The following is a 20770-nucleotide window of genomic DNA, read 5'->3' on the forward strand; positions in this document are numbered from 1 at the left end:
GCTTCAGCCCACCCTCAGTAACCTGGAGAACTAAAATGACCTTCCCTGGCTTTCCTTGGGAGGTGATACTTCCCCACTTGCAAGTCCCCAGTCAGGGGAGGGACGAGGTTAAAACAAGGAGACCTTTATTAAGGGCAAAATGGGATTACATGGAAAGTCATCAATACTAACTCAGCAATACTTGTGTATGTCTCTGAAGTTTTCTTTCCTCTGAGGTATCTTAGTAATGGTCTTAAGTTCATGATGTGAGGCAAACAGTTCTCTTGTGTGCCTTCATTTTACAGGAGGTTGGGACATACCACAGCTCAGCTGCTCCACAGTAACTGTCTGCAATTACCCCATGGCAAATGCAAGCTGAACTGAAGCAGCATAGCCCTGTTTGATTCAAGGGTACAGTTCCCCAGGCTAGCTCTCACAGTAGCAGTGTATAGGGATGGTTAGTGTATAGGGTAGCAGTGGCATAGGGATGGCTGCTGAGGACCAGCTGAGAAAAAGTTAAGTCCTGCCCGCTTTGAATAATAGGAACAGCAATACTGACCCTTCCATGCGGGTTGCATAAATGATTGGCCTGTAAGTGGGGTTGCAGCTCTAAGGCTTCAGGTCGCAGGCAAGTCTCCTTCTTTGGAGGACATGGAAATGCTTCTGGAAAGACATGGATAGTCACTAGGTAAAGACAGCTCAGTTCTTGCAGTTCAGTTCTTTGACATTTCAAGTGCTGTGCATTGCCCCAAACAGTGGGTCAATTCAAGCAAAACAGAATTTAGCTCATGGTGATCCATTCAGAAAATGCAGGGCTCGTGCTGACTTTGGAATTGTGACCACTGAATTTTGGACCCAGAAGAGAAGACTTCACCCAGCTCTGGCGAGGACGGACGTGTGTGCACACGCGTGCACGTACATTAACTGCACAAATGCAAGAAAACAGCTTGAATGGAAATTTTCAGTTTCAGAGTAATATAGCTCTGTTGTGTCTGATATTGCAAAGTATTGGCATTTTTAATTCATTCAAACTTGAAATACATTGAACAGAAATTGAAGGCAATTTTCATCTATTAAAATATTACCATCAGCCAAAAGCTTTGGAAATCAAATTGTTTTTTAAAGTCATTAGCTCCTGTTCCACTGAGTTGGTTAATTTTTTTCTCTTTGGTAACACTAATTGCATCTGTGATCCAAAGCACGTGGACAGCTTGTATGACAAACCTGGTTTAAGCACATTCAAACAATGTAATGTTGTCAATAAAGAAAACCTCTCTGCTTTAATCTTTGAATCACAGATGAAACCCTGTTCATTTACAGATGTCCTAGGTAAGAGGATATACATGCTTCACAATGGCATGTGAGGAAGTTTTTAAATAAAACACTTTGAAAACTAACTTCTGGAAGGTGGTTTTTTGTGGGCATCAAAGCAGCTACATTTGGAACGAGAAATGGATTTTTAAGCTAGACAGCATTTTTTGTCAAGCTAACATGGACTGCAGCTCCTGATTCATCTGTACAATGGTTGAGTTACCAATTTCTGCTTAAAGTGATTCAAAAATTTTGTGTCAGAACGTAATTACTTAGAACGACGGCTCTTTGAAATTTAAGAACTGTTAATGCGTTTCATCTGTATCAGCTTAGGTGTGCACGTGAGGCTCCACATGAGTACAACTCTCCAAAAAAACAGAAGGGCCTTTTCTGTCCCGGATACTCTGAGTAACTTCTAGTGCCCAGAAGTTACCTTGACTAGTCCCTTTGAATGCATGACCGTAGGTAATCCTCTTTCTGAAAGGTACTTTCCACTTAAAAGTAACCACACAAAGTTGCTTCCAATGCTCCATTGCCATTTGAGATTTCTTATTCTCTATCATTGAGCAGGTTGATTTTGCCCAGCTGGTGTGTGTAATGCCCTGGAAAGGGTTAATTTAGTGAATTAGCTTTCTAAAACTGCTAACAATATTACCAGGCACTTGGAAAAGATGAATCTGTTCTACTGAAGAGTGACTTGCTTACTTTTCAGTGGTTACGTGGCTTGTCACTTGATGTCCCACCAGGAAGAGTTCAGGGCAGAGAGTTTAGGGACTGGTCTTATGCTTCGAGAGTTTGGCATCCCTCCTTCCCACCCCAGACTTAGCAAGGATGGGAAAAAACTCATTTAAAAACCTGTTTTGGTGGGGAGGGAAGTGGGATCCAGCTTTCCATCCACATGCCTATACTGCATGTCAGCGCTGTACTTGGACTCCTGGTGGCCTCAGGTGAACTTTTAGTATTGGGCCCCCGTTTGCCAGAGATAATGATGATGATAATAATAATAATAAAAATTACCATTTTTGGGCCCCCTTACTGTCCAGGCCCCTGGTTCACCCACGCCTGTGTGTGGCTCTGCTGCAAGTTCCCATACAGTGGTGCTGGAACCAAGGCTAACTCTGTTTTCTCAGCCAACCTCATCTGTAGGTTTGTCATTGTCTGAGGGTCTGTATACACTGCCCATTCACTTCTGTGATGGTACTGAAGCCTAGAAATCATCTGCACCAGCTTGGTACTTGCAGCCGTTTAACTACCACAGCATGTTGCTCAGGGTGGACTTATTTACCCTGCTTCTTGGGTACTAACCAGTTCCTGAGTGAGCTAGTGAAATGCTATCTCTGTGTTGCACGACAGTCATTTTTTGTGACTGCAATTTAGACGTATCCTGAAGCTGGCAGGGCTGCTATAACAATATAACCGGGATGTGGACCCAACTCTCCTTCTCTGCGTGTCAGTTCAGCTCTTGGCTGAAGCACAGGTCAAAGTTCAATTATCTTTTGGAAAGCATTAGAAAGAGTCAGACTCCAGGCTACAGCATTTAACCCTGAACTTTAAATTGTGTGAAGAGCATTGGTTCGCTTGAAAGCGGGACTCCCACACACTTGCTTACAATAGCATACAAGTATATCCATTTTAAAATCGGGCACACGTACAGACAAGCATATTAAACTCCACTTTAAACATGCAAATGTTGCCTCCAGATAACGGCAGGAGGTAGTTAAACTAACAGCCTGTCCTTGGAGAGTCATCTCACTGCTTACATATAATGCAGTATTGATGTGAGTTGTGTTGGCACCAAACCATCAGTCAATGAGAGTAAGTGAGAGTTGGATTTTTAAACACCTTTCAGAATCTGGGCTCTTGTGACTGAAGTAGAGATGTGTGTATGATAATGAGAGAGGAAGTTGGGGTGAGAGGAAGGGAAAGGAAGGAGGACGTTGGATGGCTCAGGATGTGCAACTTGGAAACTGATAGTAGGAGGCAGGGTGTGAGCTTAAGAGCTGGAATAAGCTACTTTCCTTGAGCAGTTTTTGCCAGCACAGCTTGCTGTGACATATGCATGCCATGTATTTGCATGATAAACTAAAACTAAGATTGTGCATCACAATATAAAGTTATCTACATTACGTTCCTTCTTCTGTTATTTCATCATTATTCATAGATTGTAGAGTCGGAAGGGACCACAATGGATCTTCTTGTCCGACCCCCTGCCCCTGGCAGGAAAGAGGACCGAGGTCAGATGACCCCAGCCAGGTGACTATCTAGCCTTCTCTTGAAGACCTCCAAGCTAGGTGACAGCACCACCTCTCTTGGAAGCCCATTCCAGATCCTGGCCACCCTTACTGTGAAAAATTTCTTCCTAATATTTAACCTAAATCCACTCTCAACTAGTTTACATCCATTATTCCTAGTCACTCCCTGGGGCGCCCTAGTAAACAGCGCGTCGTCTATTCCCCGTTGACCTCTCCTAATAAATTTATAGGCGGCCACAAGATCTCCTCTCAACCCTCTATTGTGAAGGCTGAAGAGATTCAGGTCTCTCAACCTCCCCCCGTAGGGTCTATCACGAAGGCCACTAATCATGCGAGTGGCCCTCCTCTGGACCCTCTCCAGATTCCCCGTGTCCTTCTTGAAGTGTGGCGCCCAAACCTGGACACAGTACTCCAACTGCGGCCTGACCAGTGTCGCATAGAGGGGGAGCATCACCTCCTTTGATCTGTTAGTCATGCACCTGCTAATGCACGACAGGGTGTGATTGGCCTTGTGGATGGCCTCGTTACACTGCCGGCTCATGTTCATCTTGGAGTCAATTATGACTCCAAGATCCCTCTCTGCCTCCGAGCTGCTGAGAAGGACACTCCCCAACCTATAGGTGTGCTGGGGGATTCCTCCTTCCCAGGTGGAGTACCTTGCATTTATCTTTATTAAATTGCATCCTATTTTTCTCTGCCCATTGATCCAACCTGTCCAGGTCGGCCTGAATCTGCTCCCTGCTCTCCGGTGTACTAACTTTGCCCCATAACTTGGTATCATCAGCGAACTTGGAGAGGGTGCTCTCCACGTCCTCATCCAAATTGCTGATGAAGATATTGAATAGTATCGGTCCGAGGACCGAACCCTGCAGGACCCCACTGCCCACCTCTCTCCAGGCTGAGAAGGAACCATCCACCACCACTCTCTGGGTGCGGTCCCTAAGCCAGTTGGCCATCCACCTGACCGTGTAGGCGTCCACTCCACAGTCCATTAGCTTCCCAATTATTCATACAAAATCAATATCACAGGTGAACCAGGACCCTTGTCATGTATCAAAAGTATTTATTAACTAGAGTTGAACCATGGGTGGTTGTTTTTTTCCCCAGCAATTAATAAAACTGCTGAAAAATACATTTTGCGCGCCAAAATTGTCTGTGACTTCAGGCTGAATTTGGTGAATTGTTTAGGCTCAAAAACAATAGCACAGAAAAAAAAGTGAAAATACTGAACCTTGGAACTTTTCATTTCAAAATGGACCTAAGTTTAAAAATGAGTTTTTAAGGGGGTCGAATAAACTGGAGATAAGATGACTGTTTCAGCTGAGGTTAAACAAAATGTTTCAGGTTAGCCCAAAATGAATGCATTAGTTCCTCATTTTGCCATCTCTTTTTCTCAATCATCAATTTCCGTTTGACACAAATTAATTTTTTTTCTCCATATTTTTTCAATTCTGCCATAAACTAAAAGTAATCCATTAGTCTCCCACTTCAAATCTTAACCAGTGTCAGAAAGCTTACGTGAGGAAATACAATTCATTTTCTTACTTGCAATCCCGTGTGTCATACTATACTTTTATTACATCCCTATCCTTCAGAGACAATATTTGATCTGTCATGGGGTCTAAAATGTAGTAGCTGTCAATTAAGTTTTGAGCAGAACTGGAATGGAAAATTGCAGCATCTCCCAGAACAGACTCAATGTTCCTGTGTTTGCAGCAATGCGATAAGTAAACAAAGACTTGTTAGTTTGAGGTTTGCTCGAAACACTGGAAGAGAGGGAAAAATCCATATAGAAGAATAGAGTGACTATCAAGATTAGCATATTTGAATTTCTAGATTTTTTAAAACATAAGGTATTCAAAAAAATCTATTGTCACAGCTAGCAGGACAAAGTTACCACCTCCTAGGATGTTGCCTAGGATAGTTTACCCAGAAATTGTGGGACTCTTATATTAAAATGAATTGTGCTTGAGATCTGCAACAATTCTTTAGTGCTTAGAAACGCACCTTGGCTTTTTATACACTGATTTTAATACCAAAGGAATTGTCCAAGATGAGATTGCAAAACTTTTTTCCATAACAGAATTTCTGCAACTACAATTGATACGCCAAGTAAAAATGATCAGCTGCAATGCTACCGTACTATACCCAAAGTGGGTGAGTTCTCCAAATGGCTAAGCATTGGGAAAATCAGTGGTCTTAACTCCAGTTTGAAGTCTTATGTCTCCTTCCCCTCTCAAAAGAATGATTTTGTCATTATTTTATACTAAAATTCCAAAATGGTTTGCATATAAAAAGTACTTTGTCCTTGCTTTTCACTGAAAAAAATCTAAACATCCAATACAAGTGTGAGCACCAATGGCATTAAATTAGGGTTGGGTATTTGACTGGTCAAATAAATTTCAGCCAGTTGACCAGTCAAATATTGGGCAAAAATTGTAAAAAAATTGCCAATAGGTCCAAATAATACACAGAAAAAACATGAATTTTCCATTAAGAAATGTGTCAAAAATATTGACATCAAGAAAACTGCAAATAAGTATAGGTTTTTTTGTAAAATTGGTATAATCTTTGACCGGTCAAAAAAATACGCAGTCAATTGACCAGTCAGTCCACAATATTTGACCAGTCAATTGACTGGCTTGCTAATCCTACACTAAATGACTAAACCTTTGAACTGCTCATAGATCTGGTTCTAATGAGTCCCCCAGCATAACACTTGCCTGAACCCTGTCTGAGAAATCCTCAGTAGGACATGGATGTATATTTTATCTTTGTATTAACAGTTTATATGATTTATATTCTGTACATGATCCCACACGTACTCATCTGAGTAAAGTTACACATGGGGGTAGCCCTACTATTACTATACATTTTAGCAGGATTGGGGCAAAAGTTAGAAATTGGGTCAGTTTATAATTAAGCCCATCATAGCTACTGAGCAGTAAAGCCATTTGTCCTTTTAAAAACCTGTTCTACAAACTTAGCACCCATATTTTGTGAAGGTATTGCTTCTGATGTATGCCTGGCATGTCATCCTGTACTGAAGGGCTTTCAAACTTCTAGTGTAAATGTTTTCAGGCAAAGAAGTCATTCTACCTAAACTCTGTCCGTGTAAAATGCTTACTATTGTATTTCTAGCTTTCAAGCACCCTAGTCCAAACTTAGCTACCTCTGTGTATTGTTAGTAACCAATAAGATTACTGCTTGGACGAGTACACCTTTTTTTTTTACTTTAAAAAGCTCCCTGGAGAAAGTCAAATGCAGAAGTGATTTCTGAAGTCTAAAACAGTCACACCTGGGCATTTACTGCTCTTTTACACTAGAAATGCATACCTTCCATGAACAGCAGAATGTATTTCTATGGGCACATCTACACGAGACGTTTACTGCATGGCAGACTAATTAGCTTCACAGTAAATGTCATGCATCTACACGTGCACCCCTTTTAGGCTGTAGTAAATGAATTTACTCTGCAGCAGGATAGTACTTGTAAATACAAATACTATCCTGCTGTGGAGTTTTTTACTCTGCAGCAATGCATGTGTAGATGCTGCCCTGGTTGGCTAGGGCACAAGGGTGCTTCAATGTGGAGCTGCCTCCCGTCTAGCCCTGCACTAAAGCACCCTTGTGCCCCAGCCAGCCCCTCTGCAGCATGCTGAGGCAGGTTGGAGCAGCCCCAGGCTGGCCAGCTGGCCCTTTGTGTCCTCTGCCAGCCAGGGCTGCTCCAACCTGGCTCAATGTGCTGTGGTCCCAGGCACACTTGCAAAATGGGTAGCTTGAGTTTATTGCATTGCATTAATATGCACATGTAGACACACCCTGTGTTTCTCCTGAAAACTGATGATCAGATTTGTGGCTACTACAGATAAAGGTGGGCAGAGGCTCCCTCTTTCCCTGGTGATTTCCCTTCCAAAGCTCTCCCCCTTGCAACCCATTAAAGTTGAGCCCGGACATCTTCAGGAAGTGCTGAAAGACCATTTTTTAAAGCAGGCTTTCAGCAGGAGGGGTTAAGTTTGGGACTGCTGTTTGAGGAGTGTTGTTTACTACATGCTGTTCTACCCATATTTACATTTTATCTGATTTTATAATTTATCTTGCTTTAATTTATTGTAAACTGTCCTGAGATTTTTCTAGGAGGGTAGCATATACTTAACTGATTCAATAATTAAAAATAAAGCGCATCTTTAGGACCTTTTCCAGCCACAACTTGCCAAAACCTGCCAGGAAAGAACAGTCAGGAAGTCAACCAGACTTGGGAGCGTGGATTTGTAGGAAGATGGGGAGGTTCTGGATAAGAGCGTATGCATTGATCAATTATTAGAATGAAAGGGTTTAAGAAGTTGCATCTAGGGGCAGTTGAAATCTGTGGGATTTTTTTCCCTGACTAGATGGGCTTTGAGTCAGGACCTTTTACACACAATAGGGAATTATGCATTAGGGCAGGGGCAGGCAATTATTTTGGGTGGAGGGTTGCCTACTGAGTTTTGGCAAGCCATTGAGGGCTGCCTGACAGGCAGTCAGGGGCAGATTAATATTTATTTTCTAAATTTTTATGGGCTTCATGGGCCAGATAGAATGGCCTGGTGGGCCGCATCTGGCCCACGGGCTGCATTTTGCCCACCCCTGTATTAGGGAAAACATGGGAGGATTTAGCAACTTAAGGCTCAGAGGATGGTTTTGCAGTTTAGGCAGCAGATTTTCATCTCAGGCGATCTAAATTAGGTTTTTGGCTCTGCCATACATTTCTTTGACATTGGCTAAGACACGTAATCTCCCCTTTTCAGCAGTACCCAGTCCAGAAGAGAAGGATACCTGTTAGTACTTTCTCTCTCCTTGTTTCATCTATGTAGATTTTGGGGCAGGGTTTGTCTCTCACGCTAGGTGTGAACAGTGCAGAAGACAACGGGGTTCCCGTTTCACTTGGGGCTTTTTGGTGGCACCAGTTGCAAAGCTCTAAAACTGATGCCAAAATAGAGCTCATTACTCTTAAATATGTGTAAGACTTCATCAGGCACAACACATGGGAGAGGAAGTGTTACTTTCTACAGTCTTTGTGGGAAGCTGCTCTCTTCTGCTCTGTATTTTAGTTCAATAAAATACATTGTGTCTTTTCATTCACCAGTAAGCCTGTGTGAAAACCTACAGCTGTGCCATATTACTAGGGGCTGGGAAACGGACAGTTTTCTACAATGGGCTAAGATGAGACTGGAATGTGGGAAATTAAGCCGCTTAAAAAAATTCAATGGGTGGTAGATTTTCCCCCCATTTATGTGCATAATGTATACAATCGTATAATGTATCATAATAATTAGGGTATTTTTGATTTATTGTCAAAAGTTAAGAGACATCTAATGATCCTGTTTTATTTGTTCATTTAAAATTAAAGTATAAATCAAAGGTATTAGATATGATTTCACTGTACTGCATAACATTTCAAAGTCTGAGATGTTTTATTTCTACACTTCTAATTTCTTAATTCAGCTAAAAAGTGACTTTAATAAGTGACTTGATAAATAATTTAAAAAATAGCTCTCCTATACTATCATCATGCCAGGGGAAATGAAAGAGTGGCTGAAGTGTCAGAAGTTATAAATTGCAGTAAAGGTATTAGCATCCCAGTAAGAAGTTTATGTCACATGGAGAAGTAAGGGCTACTGGCCGCCTATTGATTCTTTCTAATTAGGTAAAAGATTTATTCAGGCACTAAAAATTGGCTATTTTATTGATTTTTGTCACATTGCTGCACCACAATCATTTTGCTCATTTACTGTATATAAAATGGCTTTCTGTGTTTGTGGGCATGCAGCCCTGCTGGGCTTGCTAAAGATGATCTTATTTTACTGTCTTCAGCCTGCCGTTTATATCTAAAGACAAGTTCTGCCCTCTGTTATACCAGTGCAACCCTTGGAGTCAAATGAGGTTTTAAAATACTCTGAAAAGTGGCTGTAAAAACGACACTCGAGGACTCCCTTTTATTATCTCAAAATGATGCCTGGACCAGACTCGTTCCGTTTATAGGTAACAAGATGGTTTTTCTAAGTGTCGGTCCTGCGTGCTCGCCTGAGGACCTGGAAGCTGAGCTAGGCCAGGTTGACTTTTTACATGACTAGCAGCAAAGGTTCAGAAACAGAAGCATCAGTAATGGATCTGGGGGCAGGTAGGAGCCAGAACAGGACCTGCCTCGTTCTCCTCCATAGTTAAGAGTAAAAGGCAGGGAACACTTACCTGGTAGCAAACAGAAAGGATTCTTGATATGTATGAATGGAAGATCTGCTTAGTGTGGAAGTGAGGTTTTCATTGGCGACTGTAAGCTCTTTGGGAGCAGAGACTGTCTTGCAATCTGTGTACAAATAGCCCTGACCACAGTGGGATTCTTATTTGGGAGGGGGGCTTCCAAGTACAACATTAATGCAAATACATCGGCTGCAAGAAACTGGCATAAAATGCTACTCAGTCAGAACTGGCAGCGGTTTGCCCTCCCTTTGCACAGAGCAGTGGAGCCCAACGACTTGTCTAACCGCGGTTACTGAGCACAGTGTTTGACATCATTTGAGCCTCGGTGCGACACAGAAGTGCAACGTTGAATGGAGCTATTCTAAGAGGTTTCAAACAGAATGGAAAAGCGTCAGAAGCCTAAAAATAACATTGCCAAGTGGTAAAAATGTAGATGTGTCATTTCATTAACAGAAAGAAGGCCACCAAGGGCACTGGGGAAGAAATTTGACCTGGTCTAGGTTTAACCCAAGACGCCTCGCAGGCTGATTTACTCAAACTGGTCTCAAACTGGGTGCAGACGCTATTGTTTTGGTCTGAGAGTGACATATCTATTTAGCTTAAGTCAATCCCTTAGGAAAGCCACTCAATCTGAAATGAGGATCTAGAATGGTCGGCACTGGTTTACATTGAAATGAAACCACTACAGCTTCTGCGTGCAACCAATGCCAGGGAGCAATTGAGAAGTATAGAAACGTGTCCTGTTTTATGTGCTCTTTGCTCAGGAATAGGGGACAGACTATGGGTGTGCTCTGTTATCAGCCTGGAATTTTTTTTTTTCAGTCTGACCCAAAAAGATCAAGTTGTGAGACACTGTTTAACTAAATCATTTACACAGGTCTTCACCTCTCTGCAGAAGTTTGCTGATGCCCCACATTCTGACGAGGATATTTCTTGGCAGCTGGGAAAATAAGCAAACATTGGCGCCCATCCTGTGTGGAAGGCAGGCAGTCATGCCTATTTCTAGCATCCGGCAAAAGCTGGGCTGGGCTGTGCACTTTTCGTACTTGCCTCTTGGGTTTAAAATGCAAGTGCTTGCGAGTATGTCCGAGCGCTTGTCAGATTGCAGTCATGTACCAGCTGTGCTGGCTTTACTGTCTTCCTATCTGTGAACGGAGCCAAAACACCTCTGGGTCCGAATTCAGACCTGGTGTAAAGGACCACGACTCCCGGGGAGCTGGTAGTGCTTTACACCAGCTGGGCACAGTAGAAGTGCTTGCAAACTATGCAAGAGAGTGGAAAACACTTGGTTTCTCTGTCAGACTGTCACCTAACTGGACTGGTTTCTTGCAGGCATTCAGCACCGTCTGACTGGAAACCTTCCTAGCATTCCCCTGGCGACATCCCTGAGGTCATTAATAGGGGAGCTGTATGATGTGGTGGAGCTGAGGTTATAACCCAGAAATGCCCAGTTTTAAACCAGGGCCTTAACACCTTCCTCCCCGCCAGCACTGTGCGCTCCGGTCCGATGAGGCTTGGGTTTGATTTCCCCATCGTTTGAGAGTTGGGGCAAAGGACCGCTTCACACCAGCTGTGCCCAGCAGAAGCGGCTCCGCACCGCGCCACCTCCCAACGTGTGCCAACCCCCGCTCCCAGCAAAGCCCTTCAAGCTGTACTGGAGGTGGGGGGCAGGAAGCCTGGGGCTGCTTGTATGTGTGTGTGTGGGGGGGAGAGGATCAGAGCCTCTCTGCCTATTCTTGATGAGACCAGGAATGGAACGAGGAGGCGGAAAGCGCAAAGGGAAGGACTTGCAGGGTGTCCTTGCACGGAAGGGCCACGGGGCGGGGGATGGATGCCAGGCGCACGGTGCGGGAGAGGGGCAAGAGGCACCCCGGCTCTGCCCGGGCTCCGCTCCGCTGCGAGCAGCCGCCGCTGGAGGGCGCCGCAGTGTCGCGGTTGCCGGCCCCGCGCGGCACGGAGGCAGGCGGCGGTGCGGTGCGGTGCGGTGCGGGGCCGGGCGCTGCGCTGCGCTGCGGGCTGGCGCCACTCCGCCGCCGGCGCTCGGAGGATGCCGCGGGGCGCGGCGCTGCACGGACACACGCCGCGGGCCGCGCGCTAAGTCGGCGCTGCCCGCGCCCGGGATGCTGAGCGCCCGCCCGCAGCGGTAAGCCTCCAACTTTGCCCGGCGGAGGGGAGGCGGGCCCCTTCCCTTCCCCTTCCCCTTCCCCTTCCCCTGCCCCTCCGGGACTTGCAAAGTTGAGGGCGAAGTGTGGAGGTGGAGGTGGAGGTGGAGGGGCGCTCCGCTTTCTGCCCGGGGTCGGGGCTGGACGAGAGGCAGGGGAGCGGCGGGGCGGGCTGGACGTGCTGGGAGCTGCCTGCAAGAGGAGAACGACAGGCTGCCCCAGAGATGCGTGTTAAGACGCCCCGTGCTTTACAGGCAAGTCTAACAGCCGGGCTGGGGGGGGGTGGTGGGGGCACTGGTTGCTTTGGGGTCTTTTAGGGGATTGTATTGCTGGACTGTATTGTATTCCCACTCGGAGAGTCTAGGTTTAGGCGGATTATTTCCTCCCCCTGCTTCCCCTTGCACCGGTAACTTGTTTTTTAAGGGGTTTCCAATGGGAAATCTGTTTCTGAGAGTCTTGGCCGGTTCCTCCGCTGTTTCTGTACCTTTTTCTTCTTCGGGGTCCTTTTCATAACTGATTAAACAGAAGGGAAAGAAGCATGAAAAAAGCAGCCGACTTTGCACCAGGTGCTCCCTCCCCATGGAGGGGCCTGTTGCTTCTGGCAGAGGCCCCCGTTTAGGGATGGGATGAAGGATTCGGAGAGACTCACCCCTGCCATTGGAAAGCCTTGGGAATCGGTGGGTTTCAGTGCTGCGGCCAGGGGGAAACGCTCCCCTGTAAATCTCTGCTTGGTGGGCTAATTTAAGAAGTGCTCCGTTGACTGAAACAAATGCGATTGTTATTGCCACCTATATGGAAATGTTGGTGTGCGATAGGGAGGCTGCGTTCTTCCAGTGCTGTTTCGCTGCATCGAGTTTCCCTGCTGCTTCGCTTTCAAAAAACCCAAACACAACGGTCGTAGGAAGTGATTATTCTGTCACGAGCTGGAAAATCGCTGTGTGCATTCGGGCATTTCTTCTAGAATCGGACTTGGGGGCATGGGGTGGATGTCCGGAGATTACAGAGCCCGAGCAAACGTCATGTAAACCCAAGGGAAAGGGTCCCGCTAATGCTAAGTAAATGACCTTTGTGCCAGTTTGTGTCTGAGTGCGTTCACAGGAGCGCTCTCCCGAGAGAGGCAGGTACAAAAAGTGCTTTTGCCATAAGCATTTCAAGAGGGATTTTAACGTGCAAGCAATGATGGACTAGAAGTGGAATAGGCTGACAGGACCTGTCTCAAACATTTCAGCGCTAGCAGCAAGAAGCAAACGTTTCGGGAAATTTATAAATGTATACTTCTCACTTCCCCCTCGCCCCCTCTTGATGTTCAGGATTTGCTACGTTATGTGCCAGTGGGTAGGAAACGAGCGGAGTCCAGGGCAGAAGCAGCGCCTTGAGGTAATTACTAAATATCTCAGCCTGTCCCCTTCTGCACTGTTTTCCTGTGCCCAGGAATCCATGTGCGAGAAGTGTGCCAGCAACTACTCTGATTTCCCAGCTTCTCCGAGTCCCTCTGTGTTGCCAGGCAGCAGCCTGAACTTAGAGTCGGCTCAGGAGAAAGTGAGACATTCGTGTACAGATAAGCGAATGGAGACATCCATAAGCTTGTAGCAAGGTCCTTCTGGCTATTAGTTATGGTCAGAGTCGACAGCTAAACAAATGCTTTGTGTACGGCTATAGAAAGGAAAGTGACAGACACCAAAAGCTTCTGGGGCTTCTTGGTAGACCAAGAAGCAGTGAATGCAGCGAGACCTACGCCGGTTCTTGGGTGGCAACGTGATCTCGATGTCCGGACACCAGGCAGTTGATTCTGTAGCTGCGGCAGACCTGATTCTTTGTTGCTTTGTGCTCGGTGCAGTCGTCGGCAGCGGTGCAAAGTGGGCGACTTCCCCAAGAGTAAGTGACTCCTCAAGAACTCTTTGGGTGCCATAAATGTAAAAAGCTGTGGATTTATCCCGGAGCATCTTGCCTCACTCAGAGCCTCATCTTCCTGCCGTCACTTAGGGCTGGGCTGCTTTCTGTTAGTGGCAGTCTTTGCTCGTGTACAACCTCTGTCTAATATGGGGATGGACTACAGGCCGCTCCCTTTCCAGCCCGATAGGAGAATGACTCCAGTGGAAGGGATCTGTGCTTGGAGATGAGTGTGGCTGACCTCTAGAAACTCCTACCAGGCGGCTTCATGCGGGTGCTAGATGCATGTAACCTTTCCACCTGAATATTAGTGAAATGGTTCCAGTTTCATGTTATCTTGGCACCTGAAATTTGGCAAGTTGTTGGCAAGTAGCGGTGAAATGTGAGGATACTGTATACAGCCTGCAAGTTGGGTTATCTGCCCACGTGCAGTGTATCTGTTCTGGCGGATGTGCCCAACTGGCTGCAGCCTGAATGTTTTGGTGTATGTGGAAATTCCCACGTGCTGTGTGCTGTGTCTCGCAGACTGGGGGTGGTTAATCCATGGTGACTTCCACTCAGGGACGAGCGTTTGAGGACAGTGAAATGGCCGAAGCCTCAGGAAATCAACTCGGGTTTGCAGAGTGAAACAGGAGAGCAACTATTAGATTTGAAAACTATCTTAAAATCCCAAAATATGAGAGCTCAGGCAGCCCTTGAAGGCAGGGGACGGATCTTGATGGGACGGAGAGTGATCGCTCTTGTAGCAGAGGGGACTTTTTCTGACACTTGGGCCTGCGTTGGAGGGGACAGGTCTCATGGTCTAGAGGAGAAGCCAGGATCTGCTGGAGAAGGATGCTGAGCCCCTTGGAGAGCCCTGGCCTAAGCTTAGAGAACACCTTAGAGGAGTGAAGAAACTTGTGGTAGGAAAACACTTATAAAGGTTTCCGTTGTTTTTGCCAGCAGCTGCATCTCTCTTGTGCTGTCTAAGGAGTGATTCTGTTTAGACACGTTTGCCGAGTCTCCGGGGATGTCTGCATCCTGGCATGGAGAGCTTCATTGTGACAGAGGGCAAGAAGCCTCACCCACCTGCTTCCGTTCCCTCTGTGTTAATCCCAGAGACAAGGCAGTGTGAGGATGCTTTGGGGTGTCCCCAGCACCATGCTCGGGGCTGGGCTTGTGCCAAGACAGCCTCCTTTCTGGTGAGTGGGAGGAAATGGGAAGGGCTTTTTGCCTTGGGGATGGACGTACCTGAACTTTCTGCTGCCGTGATGCAGAAACTTTGTCTGATGTTCCCTCTGACGTGGTGGGCTTAAGATACCGAGGAGCGTGGGGAAGAGGACTCAGCACCGACTTGTGAGCCTGTTGGGTGATGGGGCTTCTGTGAAGAGCTGGTGGAGCTGCTATGAATTGTGTTGGAGAGGCTTTGGGAGAGATGCGGGCATTGTCTATACCGGAGCAGCAGTTTTGTTCTGGGGAGCATGGGGCTGAGTACCCATCAACCCTGGACCACTGATGTATTTGAGAGCCATGAGGTGCTCCAGGCTTGACCCTCGGTGCCTGCTCCTAGGCTCTCGGTCTACATTGTGCCCGAGTGCGGGCTCTGCGGGCCCGACACAGACTCCTCGGCCGATTTGTGGCCTCGGAGTGGATGGGCAGGGCACGCTCGGTCTTGTGCTCCGTGGAGCGTGCCGCCACCATGGTATGGATACCAGTGAGGCAGCTTTAATTAGATTGAAGGAAACTTAAGAGCACTCTGTGAACCCCAGACAGCACAGCACGGGGTGCTGGCTGCCAGGGGGACGTTCTGCCAGGACAGGGCATGACAAAATCATCTGGCTCCTAGGCCTGACTCTCGGATGGAAGTGCTCATTTATTTTTAAGTGTTCTGTCAGCAGGGAAACTATTTGTTCCTCTGCTGAAAACAAGTACACGGCCATCAAGCTTTGTCCCCTGGGAGCCAGAGGGCCCATGCCTGTGCACACTAGAAATCTCAAGTAACCCAAATATAGCTCTGTCTGAGCTGCTGGGAGCAGCATTTCTGCGTTTGGAGCAGATCAGGGTGTGCTCAGCTCTTGTGCGGCTCCGTTCCAGCAGTGAATGCAGATCTCAAAGCTTCCTCCTGGGATGAAGGGGCAGGAATGCAAGGAGCCTGTCTCTTGCGTGGGGTGGGAGGAGGAGAGAGCGGCAGGGGGCAACTATAATCTGACCAGAGATTGCAGGCACCCTGAAGGAATGTGGAGATGGTGGATAAGGGAAGACCTGTGATGCTTGTTCAGGTGATCTGATACAGGGCTTAAAGGGAAATTTTTGGCTCTCCTGGGAAAATTCTAACCAAGCCCCCTGTGACCCGTGTGTGTGGCCAGTATCTTGAACACAGGATTTGGATCTTTAGCTATTTTATTCCAAGGCAAATCCTCTTCTTTCCAAGCATTTCTGCATCATTTCTGACAGCGGCAGTGGGAAAAAAAACCCAGGCTAAAATGTGATGATCTCTCAAAGCTGGATCAGCCCAAGAATAGGTCCTGGGTATAGGCTTCTTCCTGCAACCGTCCCAGAATAGCTTGTGTGCATTTTGCCCCAAAGCCTTTGCTGTTCATTAGAACTGCTGTCTTCTGCCTTTTGACATGCAAGTTGTTTGCACACCTTGTACATAGACTGTTGGCTACAGCTTTGTTAAATATATTGATAGTGCACGACAAATTTAGCAGCTGAACTGTAATACTTGTACTAAGACCTGGTTTCCCAGAATTCTCTGAGACTAGCATAAAGGACCAAAGGACTAATGAGCTTTTGAACTGGTCGGTTGTAAAACATGTAAATGCATTAATAGCGGAAAGAAGTAAGAGACTAGTTACCACTTGAGTGCAGAGAGCAGAAGTCTAGGAGCCAAGTCTTCCCTAAAGTTTTAATTCTTGTTTCGGCTGGCACTTCCAAGGACCAATGAAGGATGGTTCTGGTTGGTTTTGTTTTCTGCGGCCCTAAAACATAGATGCTCCATGTTTCTCTCTCAGAATACAGAAATCAAGCCTGTAACCACTTGCATGGGAAGAGACTTATAAAATATACAGGATTGCCACTTGCTGTACACTGTCACCCCAAAGCAAAGGCAGAGGAAGAAAAATTTGGTTTGAAAAGAACCTTAAACTTTTCTCTTTGTAGTCTTTTACTTTGTTCCTGTTTCATTAGATTTTAAAAAAAATTTAAAATCTTTTTAATACTCTCAAAGGCCTTTTCTACTTGTGTTCTCAACAGTCTCAGTTGTCACTTAAAAGGTTGTGTGGCACAGGGGTGAATTTGGTAGGCAGGACTTAACTGATCAACAGACTTAATCGATTGACCCCCTCCCGTAAGCAGCACTGGTTTCACGGGTAGACATATGGGAAAGGCAGGTCACGAGCACTGTTTTAGTCAGGGAAGACCTATGCAAACCCATTCTGAGCTGGGTACTACTCTGACTAGTACAAATAAAGCATTTATAATGTATAGGGCTTTCCTGCTCTCGAATACATTTGGGCTCTGAGTAATCTCTCATTTCAAACTGAAGCAGAAGCTGGAAAATATCAAGGGATGCAAAAGCATGAACAACTATTAAGCAGCCTTTAAGAGCTGTAAGAGAAACCAGGCTCATTATCATCCCTAAGCCCTCCTCAAACAATGCGATTTCTGCAAGAAGCTGTTTAACAGAAAGCCTTTAATCCTGTACAGAAAAGTTAAGTTTTCAAATTGTTCCTCAATGTGAAGAAATGGTTCACCATCGCACTTCTTTCTCAGGGGGCTGTGTTTAAATCTTGGGTTAAAAACTAAGTGAGACATCCCGGTCCCATTAAAGTGAATGGAAATCTTGACTTCATGATTTTGCCTTCAGTGTTTTCCTAAGTGTTTGGTAACTGATCCAATAAAATCAACAGAGACGTTTGCTCTATTGTGCAGCAGTGGATCCAGGAATGGGATCGGAGGGGGTATGGTCCCCCCCCCACCTTTGGCTGTGCTGCGCCTGTGCCGGGAGCTGTGAGTTCACTGCCTGGTCAGTGCAGGCTCTTGCCAGAGAGCTCTCCAGCTGCTCAGGTTGGGATCAGACTGGAGCCCCCAGCTTTTGCGAAGCTGTGTATTGCAGAGTAGTGGTGCCTAATGACAGTGACTTGCTTCTGGCTAACGGCAAAGTGAAACGGCCCGACTCTCTTCTTTTGAACTGATAAGTGTGTTTCCAAGAGGAAGAACGACAGTTGGCACGCCAGCATTTCTGCTAATCTTGTCTACTTTTGAGTTTTGCACGTTCAGGAGAGAGCCATGTGGCTATACGGAAGATCAAGGCAGAAAATTCCAAGCATGCTGTAAGCAGAATGATGATCTCTTGACACTTGTTTCATTAATGTGTATGAACAAATGCTGGCTCGACTTAACACAAGTTGTGTAAATACCATTATTATGTAAATATCAGAGGTGTGAAGGCAGTGGGAATGACTCCAATAAAATGAGCAGTACTGACATTCTGAACAACCTGCTACGGGGACCTTGTGAAAAGTGGACCTCGAAAAGACTGTGGTAAGAGTCTAGCGATAGGTTCAGCATAAAACTAGGGGAAAATCCAGTGTGCAGACAGACATTTATTCTGAAGGCTTGATTGCCGCAGGGGGGCTGAGTGGCTCGGTTCTGAGCTCCCACTACATGCAATGGGAACTGAGAATAGTGGATTAGTGACTGAGACTGAAGGGGCTTAGTCTCGTACAGGATGGCAACCTTCCTTAGTTTGAACTGTCTCTTCATTTTTGACTTGCTTTCCTATAGCAGCTGTTCTGGGGACCGGGTTTGGCACAACTACAAAAGGTGCAAAAGTGTCTTCTCTCCTGGCTGAATTCTGCTCTTGTTTGTGCCATTCAGAGCCTTCTGATTAATAATCGATGTGAGGGCAGAGGGCATGAATCTCCCTGGTGCTGATAAAAGCAGAATCTCTTCCTTTTTTTAATCTGAAAGTTCTGCTCGCGGTACCTGATGTTCTTGGCAATTTTACTGTCCTTTGCTTGAGCCAAACTCCTTTGCTCCTGAATGGTTTGTAGAAGGATGGTAGGGGATGGCGTTTCGGTTGCAATTTGGATTCAAAGCCTGCTTTCCACAGTCAGTTCTCTAAGGGATTAAACCTATAACTATTTGCCTAGTACTATGCAAGGGTAAAGCAACAGCTCTCCTTGTGCGGAGATAATTGTTGGTTAATTAAACTGTACTGGCATAACAGCCTCCACGATGGAGAATTTAACTGCATCTGTAAAGCTGACATACATCAGTTTGAGGTCCCTAGTGTTGAACAGCTGAAGGCTTTCTGTCTCCTACCATCCTTTCAGTAATCTTCTAAGAACCTCTCTGACCTGCCAGATGGTTAAACCCAATCAGTGGACATAAAAACTCTTGAGTTTGACAATCTTTTCTTTTACGTACCCTACAGTATTTCACATTGCCTGAGGTATCGTATTGATTAAGCCACATTCTGCAGAAGTAAATATATGTAGAATATTAATAGCTCCCACTCTGGAAAAAATGGCTGTAAATTAATGGGTCCATTATGTTGACCTCATAAACCAGAGGCGCTTGCTTGAAGTACAAATGTAGCACTCCTCCCACAACCTGTATTTCATTTTGAAAGTCTGTAAAATGATTAGGTTGCTCAAACTTAAAAGCTGTGACACAAGACAAGCTTATTTATATAACAGGTGACGCACGAGAAGAAGGGTTATAGCTAGTGAAAGCTAGATCAAGTTAAAGCCAGAGGTTTTTGGAAAAATAAATGAATGAATGACAAGCCAGGAGTTTTCCAATGAACTCGGTAGCGTCTAATCAGGTACAATCTTGGGTGCAGTTGGAAGCGACAAACGTTTGGTTCCCGAAGTACCCAAAGGTATCTATGACTGAGGTGGAGAAAAGTGGACTCGAGGAGGTAGAAAGTTAATTAGGAGAGAGGTGCCACAATTTTACCTTTGATCTAATAATTTTTTTTCCCTTTTTTTTTTTTTTTTTAATGTGCAGGGAAGCAAAGCTGGTTTGCAAACTCATGAGGCTCAGTGTAGTTACTACAAGATAATGTGAGATGGCTTTGGTTTCTTTTGTTTGCTGACGGGCTCAGATGAGCTACTCAGATTCTTGCTTTAGGAAAGGTTCAGACAAGATCTTCTAGTGTGCACATTTCTTTATTAGTATCCTGATGCTATAAAGACGGGAGTGTTTAAAAGTATCCGGGATATTAAATCTGAGCCTTCTGTTTCATGCATTTCAGTCATTGCTATAAATGAAGACTCTAATAGGCAACTTTTGGATCAGAAGGTTTCATGTGAACTCCCCTAGGGCCTTTTCTGTAGAGTATAATTCAACAGCTTTTTTGTCATGTTGAGTTTTATTATTGATGTTTTAATATGACCAAAACTACTTCTACTTCTTGCAGCCAGGAGGCATTTCTTACAATGAATCTTTAAAATCATTGGGCTACAATCGAGCAAGCCTTTTACATAGGAGTAGGCCTGCATAAGCAAAGGGTATTTGGACACTAATTTCAAACCTTCGTAAGCCAGGTGTGCTCTGCTGCCTTTCACTGAATGCTTGGGCAAAGGGCTTTTTCTGTCTACTTTCCACACCATTATTTTGTTGCTGCCTTCTTTCATCCCTATCTCGTATGCAATCCTTATGCATGTTATTTTGGGCAGTGGACTGGTGTCCTACGAAGAAAGCATTGGTGCCTGGTCGGTGTTTCTACATGCTCTGCTCAAAATTGAGTGCATGATCTTGAAGCCATTCTGTTGCTGGAAAGGTTTCCATTGACATTAGTAACTCCAGCAACTGGGACAAGGAATATTACACAGAGAATGAGAGCTACCTCAGCAATGACACCTTCAGGAGAGCTATTACAACACTTGGTGCATTTTTTCCATTTAGTATTGTGGGGTCTTGAAATGCTGAGGACTTGAGACGGTGCTG

The 20770-nt window shown here is 45.5% G+C and overlaps 1 protein-coding gene across 1 annotated transcript in view; it reads left to right on the forward strand.

Moving 5' to 3' along the window:
* Positions 1-11784: 11784 nt before the first annotated feature.
* IL1RAPL2 (interleukin 1 receptor accessory protein like 2) overlaps positions 11785-20770 on the forward strand; it is a 567145-nt gene continuing 558159 nt past the window's right edge. The window contains exon 1 of the mRNA XM_019487751.2: positions 11785-11922. The gene's annotated coding sequence lies outside the window, so the exon portion shown is untranslated. The remainder of the gene's footprint in view (positions 11923-20770) is intronic.

The sequence above is a fragment of the Alligator mississippiensis genome, chromosome 8 (assembly GCF_030867095.1).
Source record: "Alligator mississippiensis isolate rAllMis1 chromosome 8, rAllMis1, whole genome shotgun sequence".
Classification (NCBI taxonomy): Eukaryota; Metazoa; Chordata; order Crocodylia; family Alligatoridae; genus Alligator; species Alligator mississippiensis.